This window comes from Salmo salar, chromosome 26 (assembly GCF_965601325.2).
Source record: "Salmo salar chromosome 26, fSalSal1, whole genome shotgun sequence".
Classification (NCBI taxonomy): domain Eukaryota; kingdom Metazoa; phylum Chordata; class Actinopteri; order Salmoniformes; family Salmonidae; genus Salmo; species Salmo salar.
Window position 1 is genome coordinate 28,823,465 of NC_138316.1, and position 10,001 is coordinate 28,833,465.

The following is a 10,001-nucleotide window of genomic DNA, read 5'->3' on the forward strand; positions in this document are numbered from 1 at the left end:
TGAAGAGGAGAAGAGAGGAGGAGACATACTGGAGCTGAAGAGGAGAAGAGAGGGGGAGACATACTGGAGCTGAAGAGGAGAAGAGAGGGGGAGACATACTGGAGCTGAAGAGGAGAAGAGAGGGGGAGACATACTGGAGCTGAAGAGGAGAAGAGAGGGGGAGACATACTGGAGCTGAAGAGGAGAAGAGAGGGGGAGACATACTGGAGCTGAAGAGGAGAAGAGAGGGGAGACATACTGGAGCTGAAGAGGAGAAGAGAGGGGGAGACATACTGGAGCTGAAGAGGAGAAGAGAGGGGAGACATACTGGAGCTGAAGAGGAGAAGAGAGGGGGAGACATACTGGAGGAGAAGAGAGAGAGGAGACATACTGGAGCTGAAGAGGAGAAGAGAGGAGGAGACATACTGGAGCTGAAGAGGAGAAGAGAGGGGGAGACATACTGGAGCTGAAGAGGAGAAGAGAGGGGGAGACATACTGGAGCTGAAGAGGAGAAGAGAGGGGGAGACATACTGGAGCTGAAGAGGAGAAGAGAGGGGGAGACATACTGGAGCTGAAGAGGAGAAGAGAGGGGGAGACATACTGGAGCTGAAGAGGAGAAGAGAGGAGGAGACATACTGGAGCTGAAGAGGAGAAGAGAGGGGGAGACATACTGGAGCTGAAGAGGAGAAGAGAGGGGGAGACATACTGGAGCTGAAGAGGAGAAGAGAGGAGGAGACATACTGGAGCTGAAGAGGAGAAGAGAGGAGGAGACATACTGGAGCTGAAGAGGAGAAGAGAGGGGGAGACATACTGGAGCTGAAGAGGAGAAGAGAGGAGGAGACATACTGGAGCTGAAGAGGAGAAGAGAGGGGGAGACATACTGGAGCTGAAGAGGAGAAGAGAGGGGGAGACATACTGGAGCTGAAGAGGAGAAGAGAGGGGAGACATACTGGAGCTGAAGAGGAGAAGAGAGGGGGAGACATACTGGAGCTGAAGAGGAGAAGAGAGGGGGAGACATACTGGAGCTGAAGAGGAGAAGAGAGGGGGAGACATACTGGAGCTGAAGAGGAGAAGAGAGGGGGAGACATACTGGAGCTGAAGAGGAGAAGAGAGGGGGAGACATACTGGAGCTGAAGAGGAGAAGAGAGGGGGAGACATACTGGAGCTGAAGAGGAGAAGAGAGGGGGAGACATACTGGAGCTGAAGAGGAGAAGAGAGGGGGAGACATACTGGAGCTGAAGAGGAGAAGAGAGGGGGAGACATACTGGAGCTGAAGAGGAGAAGAGAGGGGGAGACATACTGGAGCTGAAGAGGAGAAGAGAGGAGGAGACATACTGGAGCTGAAGAGGAGAAGAGAGGGGGAGACATACTGGAGCTGAAGAGGAGGGGGGGAGACATACTGGAGGAGAAGAGAGAGGGAGACATACTGGAGCTGAAGAGGAGAAGAGAGGGGGAGACATACTGGAGCTGAAGAGGAGAAGAGAGGGGGAGACATACTGGAGCTGAAGAGGAGAAGAGAGGAGGAGACATACTGGAGCTGAAGAGGAGAAGAGAGGGGAGACATACTGGAGCTGAAGAGGAGAAGAGAGGGGGAGACATACTGGAGCTGAATAGGAGAAGAGAGGAGGAGACATACTGGAGCTGAAGAGGAGAAGAGAGGAGGAGACATACTGGAGCTGAAGAGGAGAAGAGAGGGGGAGACATACTGGAGCTGAAGAGGAGAAGAGAGGGGGAGACATACTGGAGCTGAAGAGGAGAAGAGAGGGGGAGACATACTGGAGCTGAAGAGGAGAAGAGAGGGGGAGACATACTGGAGCTGAAGAGGAGAAGAGAGGGAGAGACATACTGGAGCTGAAGAGGAGAAGAGAGGAGGAGACATACTGGAGCTGAAGAGGAGAAGAGAGGAGGAGACATACTGGAGCTGAAGAGGAGAAGAGAGGAGGAGACATACTGGAGCTGAAGAGGAGAAGAGAGGGGGAGACATACTGGAGCTGAAGAGGAGAAGAGAGGGGGAGATATACTGGAGCTGAAGAGGAGAAGAGAGGGGGAGACATACTGGAGCTGAAGAGGAGAAGAGAGGGGGAGACATACTGGAGCTGAAGAGGAGAAGAGAGGGAGAGACATACTGGAGCTGAAGAGGAGAAGAGAGGAGGAGACATACTGGAGCTGAAGAGGAGAAGAGAGGAGGAGACATACTGGAGCTGAAGAGGAGAAGAGAGGGGGAGACATACTGGAGCTGAAGAGGAGAAGAGAGGGGGAGACATACTGGAGCTGAAGAGGAGAAGAGAGGGGGAGACATACTGGAGCTGAAGAGGAGAAGAGAGGGGGAGACATACTGGAGCTGAAGAGGAGAAGAGAGGGGGAGACATACTGGAGCTGAAGAGGAGAAGAGAGGAGGAGACATACTGGAGCTGAAGAGGAGAAGAGAGGGGGAGACATACTGGAGCTGAAGAGGAGAAGAGAGGGGGAGACATACTGGAGCTGAAGAGGAGAAGAGAGGGGGAGACATACTGGAGCTGAAGAGGAGAAGAGAGGGGGAGACATACTGGAGCTGAAGAGGAGAAGAGAGGGGGAGACATACTGGAGCTGAAGAGGAGAAGAGAGGGGGAGACATACTGGAGCTGAAGAGGAGAAGAGAGGGGGAGACATACTGGAGCTGAAGAGGAGAAGAGAGGGGGAGACATACTGGAGCTGAAGAGGAGAAGAGAGAAGGAGACATACTGGAGCTGAAGAGGAGAAGAGAGGAGGAGACATACTGGAGCTGAAGAGGAGAAGAGAGGGGGAGACATACTGGAGCTGAAGAGGAGAAGAGAGGGGGAGACATACTGGAGCTGAAGAGGAGAAGAGAGGGGGAGACATACTGGAGCTGAAGAGGAGAAGAGAGGAGGAGACATACTGGAGCTGAAGAGGAGAAGAGAGGGGGAGACATACTGGAGCTGAAGAGGAGAAGAGAGGGGGAGACATACTGGAGCTGAAGAGGAGAAGAGAGAGGGAGACATACTGGAGCTGAAGAGGAGAAGAGAGGGAGAGACATACTGGAGCTGAAGAGGAGAAGAGAGGGGGAGACATACTGGAGCTGAAGAGGAGAAGAGAGGGGGAGACATACTGGAGCTGAAGAGGAGAAGAGAGGGAGAGACATACTGGAGCTGAAGAGGAGAAGAGAGGAGGAGACATACTGGAGCTGAAGAGGAGAAGAGAGGAGGAGACATACTGGAGCTGAAGAGGAGAAGAGAGGAGGAGACATACTGGAGCTGAAGAGGAGAAGAGAGGGGGAGACATACTGGAGCTGAAGAGGAGAAGAGAGGGGGAGACATACTGGAGCTGAAGAGGAGAAGAGAGGGGGAGACATACTGGAGCTGAAGAGGAGAAGAGAGGGGGAGACATACTGGAGCTGAAGAGGAGAAGAGAGGGAGAGACATACTGGAGCTGAAGAGGAGAAGAGAGGAGGAGACATACTGGAGCTGAAGAGGAGAAGAGAGGAGGAGACATACTGGAGCTGAAGAGGAGAAGAGAGGGGGAGACATACTGGAGCTGAAGAGGAGAAGAGAGGGGGAGACATACTGGAGCTGAAGAGGAGAAGAGAGGGGGAGACATACTGGAGCTGAAGAGGAGAAGAGAGGGGGAGACATACTGGAGCTGAAGAGGAGAAGAGAGGGGGAGACATACTGGAGCTGAAGAGGAGAAGAGAGGGGGAGACATACTGGAGCTGAAGAGGAGAAGAGAGGGGGAGACATACTGGAGCTGAAGAGGAGAAGAGAGGGGGAGACATACTGGAGCTGAAGAGGAGAAGAGAGGAGGAGACATACTGGAGCTGAAGAGGAGAAGAGAGGGAGAGACATACTGGAGCTGAAGAGGAGAAGAGAGGAGGAGACATACTGGAGCTGAAGAGGAGAAGAGAGGAGGAGACATACTGGAGCTGAAGAGGAGAAGAGAGGGGGAGACATACTGGAGCTGAAGAGGAGAAGAGAGGGGGAGACATACTGGAGCTGAAGAGGAGAAGAGAGGGGGAGACATACTGGAGCTGAAGAGGAGAAGAGAGGGGGAGACATACTGGAGCTGAAGAGGAGAAGAGAGGGGGAGACATACTGGAGCTGAAGAGGAGAAGAGAGGGGGAGACATACTGGAGCTGAAGAGGAGAAGAGAGGGGGAGACATACTGGAGCTGAAGAGGAGAAGAGAGGGGGAGACATACTGGAGCTGAAGAGGAGAAGAGAGAAGGAGACATACTGGAGCTGAAGAGGAGAAGAGAGGAGGAGACATACTGGAGCTGAAGAGGAGAAGAGAGGGGGAGACATACTGGAGCTGAAGAGGAGAAGAGAGGGGGAGACATACTGGAGCTGAAGAGGAGAAGAGAGGGGGAGACATACTGGAGCTGAAGAGGAGAAGAGAGGAGGAGACATACTGGAGCTGAAGAGGAGAAGAGAGGGGGAGACATACTGGAGCTGAAGAGGAGAAGAGAGGGGGGGACATACTGGAGCTGAAGAGGAGAAGAGAGGAGGAGCCATACTGGAGCTGAAGAGGAGAAGAGAGGAGGAGACATACTGGAGCTGAAGAGGAGAAGAGAGGAGGAGACATACTGGAGCTGAAGAGGAGAAGAGAGGGGGAGACATACTGGAGCTGAAGAGGAGAAGAGAGGGGGAGATATACTGGAGCTGAAGAGGAGAAGAGAGGGGGAGACATACTGGAGCTGAAGAGGAGAAGAGAGGGGGAGACATACTGGAGCTGAAGAGGAGAAGAGAGGGAGAGACATACTGGAGCTGAAGAGGAGAAGAGAGGGGGAGACATACTGGAGCTGAAGAGGAGAAGAGAGGGGGAGACATACTGGAGCTGAAGAGGAGAAGAGAGGGAGAGACATACTGGAGCTGAAGAGGAGAAGAGAGGAGGAGACATACTGGAGCTGAAGAGGAGAAGAGAGGAGGAGACATACTGGAGCTGAAGAGGAGAAGAGAGGAGGAGACATACTGGAGCTGAAGAGGAGAAGAGAGGGGGAGACATACTGGAGCTGAAGAGGAGAAGAGAGGGGGAGATATACTGGAGCTGAAGAGGAGAAGAGAGGGGGAGACATACTGGAGCTGAAGAGGAGAAGAGAGGGGGAGACATACTGGAGCTGAAGAGGAGAAGAGAGGGAGAGACATACTGGAGCTGAAGAGGAGAAGAGAGGAGGAGACATACTGGAGCTGAAGAGGAGAAGAGAGGAGGAGACATACTGGAGCTGAAGAGGAGAAGAGAGGGGGAGACATACTGGAGCTGAAGAGGAGAAGAGAGGGGGAGACATACTGGAGCTGAAGAGGAGAAGAGAGGGGGAGACATACTGGAGCTGAAGAGGAGAAGAGAGGGGGAGACATACTGGAGCTGAAGAGGAGAAGAGAGGGGGAGACATACTGGTGCTGAAGAGGAGAAGAGAGGGGGAGACATACTGGAGCTGAAGAGGAGAAGAGAGGGGGAGACATACTGGAGCTGAAGAGGAGAAGAGAGGGAGAGACATACTGGAGCTGAAGAGGAGAAGAGAGGAGGAGACATACTGGAGCTGAAGAGGAGAAGAGAGGAGGAGACATACTGGAGCTGAAGAGGAGAAGAGAGGAGGAGACATACTGGAGCTGAAGAGAGAAGGAGACATACTGGAGCTGAAGAGGAGAAGAGAGGAGGAGACATACTGGAGCTGAAGAGGAGAAGAGAGGGGGAGACATACTGGAGCTGAAGAGGAGAAGAGAGGGGGAGACATACTGGAGCTGAAGAGGAGAAGAGAGGGGGAGATATACTGGAGCTGAAGAGGAGAAGAGAGGGGGAGACATACTGGAGCTGAAGAGGAGAAGAGAGGGGGAGACATACTGGAGCTGAAGAGGAGAAGAGAGGGAGAGACATACTGGAGCTGAAGAGGAGAAGAGAGGGGGAGACATACTGGAGCTGAAGAGGAGAAGAGAGGAGGAGACATACTGGAGCTGAAGAGGAGAAGAGAGGAGGAGACATACTGGAGCTGAAGAGGAGAAGAGAGGGGGAGACATACTGGAGCTGAAGAGGAGAAGAGAGGGGGAGACATACTGGAGCTGAAGAGGAGAAGAGAGGAGGAGACATACTGGAGCTGAAGAGGAGAAGAGAGGAGGAGACATACTGGAGCTGAAGAGGAGAAGAGAGGAGGAGACATACTGGAGCTGAAGAGGAGAAGAGAGGGGGAGACATACTGGAGCTGAAGAGGAGAAGAGAGGGGGAGACATACTGGAGCTGAAGAGGAGAAGAGAGGAGGAGACATACTGGAACTGAAGAGGAGAAGACGGAGGAGACATACTGGAGCTGAAGAGGAGAAGAGAGGGGGAGACATACTGGAGCTGAAGAGGAGAAGAGAGGGGGAGACATACTGGAGGAGAAGAGAGAAGGAGACATACTGGAGCTGAAGAGGAGAAGAGAGGGGGAGACATACTGGAGCTGAAGAGGAGAAGAGAGGGGGAGACATACTGGAGCTGAAGAGGAGAAGAGAGGAGGAGACATACTGGAACTGAAGAGGAGAAGACGGAGGAGACATACTGGAGCTGAAGAGGAGAAGAGAGGGGGAGACATACTGGAGCTGAAGAGGAGAAGAGAGGGGGAGACATACTGGAGGAGAAGAGAGAAGGAGACATACTGGAGCTGAAGAGGAGAAGAGAGGAGGAGACATACTGGAGCTGAAGAGGAGAAGAGAGGGGGAGACATACTGGAGCTGAAGAGGAGAAGAGAGGGGGAGACATACTGGAGCTGAAGAGGAGAAGAGAGGGGGAGACATACTGGAGCTGAAGAGGAGAAGAGAGGGGGAGACATACTGGAGCTGAAGAGGAGAAGAGAGGGGGAGACATACTGGAGCTGAAGAGGAGAAGAGAGGAGGAGACATACTGGAGCTGAAGAGGAGAAGAGAGGGGGAGACATACTGGAGCTGAAGAGGAGAAGAGAGGAGGAGACATACTGGAGCTGAAGAGGAGAAGAGAGGGGGAGACATACTGGAGCTGAAGAGGAGAAGAGAGGGGGAGACATACTGGAGCTGAAGAGGAGAAGAGAGGGGGAGACATACTGGAGCTGAAGAGGAGAAGAGAGGGGGAGACATACTGGAGCTGAAGAGGAGAAGAGAGGGGGAGACATACTGGAGCTGAAGTGGACAATAGAAGAGATGTGATAGCATGCTCTAATGAGCTGATAGTCATAGAGAATATGACTTTTTTTTTTATTCACTAATCTGTTCACTCAATGATGAGTATGATTTACAATGAATTTTTTAAGTGTATATTACATATGATAAAAAAGACCTGAAACTTGACACTCACTTGAGAATCACTCTAGGAAGCTCCTTTTAGAGCCCCTTAGCTGCAGGCCTGTCACCTGGCTGGTATTGATTGACAGGTGTAGGCTGCGATGCAGGTGTGGCTCTGTGGTCGTGTGTCTTGGGGCCGTGGAGCGTGGCTCAGCGTGGCCACCATTGTTCTCAGCAGGTCTTAGATCACCCAGAGCCAGGCCAGAGACTCAGTGGGGAGTCCCGGGTCCCCACCATACCAGGCTCTCCACACCACCAGGCCCCAGGCTACAGTTTGTATCGACTCGGCAGGCCTGACAGCCCAGGACGGGACAGTGAAGAAGGGGGGCTTTGCAGTACACAGGTCTGTGGAGCATAATCCAGATTTCACTGGGAGGTTGGGCTAGGGACTGTATGGAAGGTACACTGCATGAGTTCAAGTCCATAAAATATATCTGATTGATTATAGAATTAAAGAAGTGTTTGCTCCCTTGCTGTTTATTCTTTCATAACTGAAATTGCAAAAACCAAAAAAAATTGCAAATGACAAGTTATACATTTGCTAATTGTAGAGCACAGACTTTACTGTAGAGACACTAAAACTAAAGGGACAATAAAGTTACTTTGCTAATGTGTCCCATCCTCCCCTTCAGACATTACCACCTTAAACCAGTTAGGTCCATTAGACAACAACACTAAAACAGCATGTTATAAAGGCTGCAAAACAAACATCAATACCCGTAGTGGTGGAAACGAGACAGATCTACATCTTCCATAAGAACGTTATGGAAGATGCACATGTGCTTGAGTGTGAATTAAAGTGTGTATTCATCTTATTCTAACACACTGGACAGTGGCATGGAGACACACTCCAAAAGCCTGTCTGTCAGAGAGCCACATGGGCAGACTAGGGGCAGCCCCACTCAGCCTGTAGAGATTGTGTTTCACCATGTTTCACCCCAGTCTTCCTGTGGTGCTGTGTTGTGAAGCAGAAAGCCACTACTGGGAGGCACAGTGGAAGAGATCAATTCTACACATTCCTGCCACCTGAGATTCAAGTGTTTCTGTAATGCTGCACAGCTCAATCAATACTTAACCAAACCTAGTAGGGCTGTTGCCTGCTGCACGCCTGGGGAAAAAGCCCCTCCTCCACCACACATCACTAGGACCACTCACTGAGGGTTTGTTACACAACTAAAAGCATGTGACTATTTCAATATTTTTCCTCATTGCATCCTTTTTCTCTCCTTTGATTACACAAGGGGAGCTGCTCCATATGCTTATCCCACCATTTTTCATTCTCCTAAATCCCTGTCCAGGCTCTCGAGTTAAGGCTGGGTTCTTTTTTATGATTATGTAATTAGCAATCATTGATGGTTTGCTCCCTAGTATCTGGGCTCTCAAGCCTCTCTGAAGATTTGATCTTTCTTTAAATAGCTGAATTAAAATGATACATACATTAAAAGGAGATATTCCTCAAATTCAAAAAAACATTTTCAACACATTTCCCTTGGTGCATTGCAGCATTTCAGAGCTTTGGACTGTCATCAAGGACATAGACTATACCCTACTGCAATCAGAGTCGTTTATCCACCTTGAGACTGAGTGAAAACAAGCACACTGTATCACATCAAACACTTCATTACCGCTACATGCACAACAGTGATATAGTGAACTATAGCCACACATTGTATATAGGCATTTAACTCGTGTTTGAAGCTCCACCAGTTCAAAGTTTGATTGAATTGAAGTAATTCCAGCTCTTAAAATAAAAACCATATTATCCATCCCTATTACATGCATTTGAAAATTGTATCTATTATTTTTAATGAAGAATTATGAATGATTTAATATGGTTGAAATAAACTAATTAAACAAAAAAAACATTTATCTTTGTTGTGGCAATTTTACCATTATTATTATTGCTATTATTATTATTAGTTCATTATAGTTTATTATAATGACTATTGTAATTTTTTTAATATGGTACTTCTGGGTGGAGATTGAACCAACTATAGTTATAGTATAAAATATATTATCAAATTCGTGTTAATAAATCTAAAGAAAAACTTTTTTCCTGCATAGTTTTACAGGCCCACTTAAGGTTACAAACTAAATATTAAATAACTTCCATTCTACATCAAAGTGTATGGAGCTAAATCGACGACTGATTAAATGGGCATATCAAGTATCAATAGTCAAACTATAATCATAAACTGCTATATCAATAACTGCCACATTTAAAAGACAAAAACATCCGATATTATCCTGCACTTAATTTTCCTTGTTTTCTTTTCACTAACCAAATCACGGAGCACCGAGATCAGAGCACATTTGTATTATTTTGAGTCAATAAACAGAGGACGGAGTCAGGTATTCCGACTCTGTAATAAAATAATCCGGAAATTGATGCACTGTAAAAACAACGCTCTGTCAGGGGACCAGATGTGACTGTCAAAGGGAAAAAAGGGACGGGGGGCGGGGATCTCATCGTCGGTCCCGCACCGGGCTCTCTGCAAGGATCATTTAGCATCGAGATCATGTAAATATTGGGGAATTTAGCCAGCTATAAAATCCCGAAGAGGAGGGGGAGAGAGAGCGGCGAGGGAGAGAGGATGCGGATCTCAAATGAACAGGTCCTGTATTGCAGGATGTGCAATGGTGTGTTAAATTAAATGCAGCTGTTGAAAAGCAAAAGGGGAAAATATGCCTCCAATGTCATCCACCGTTCCATCAACTGTCCACGTGGTCTTTCTGGCGATATGTCCCCT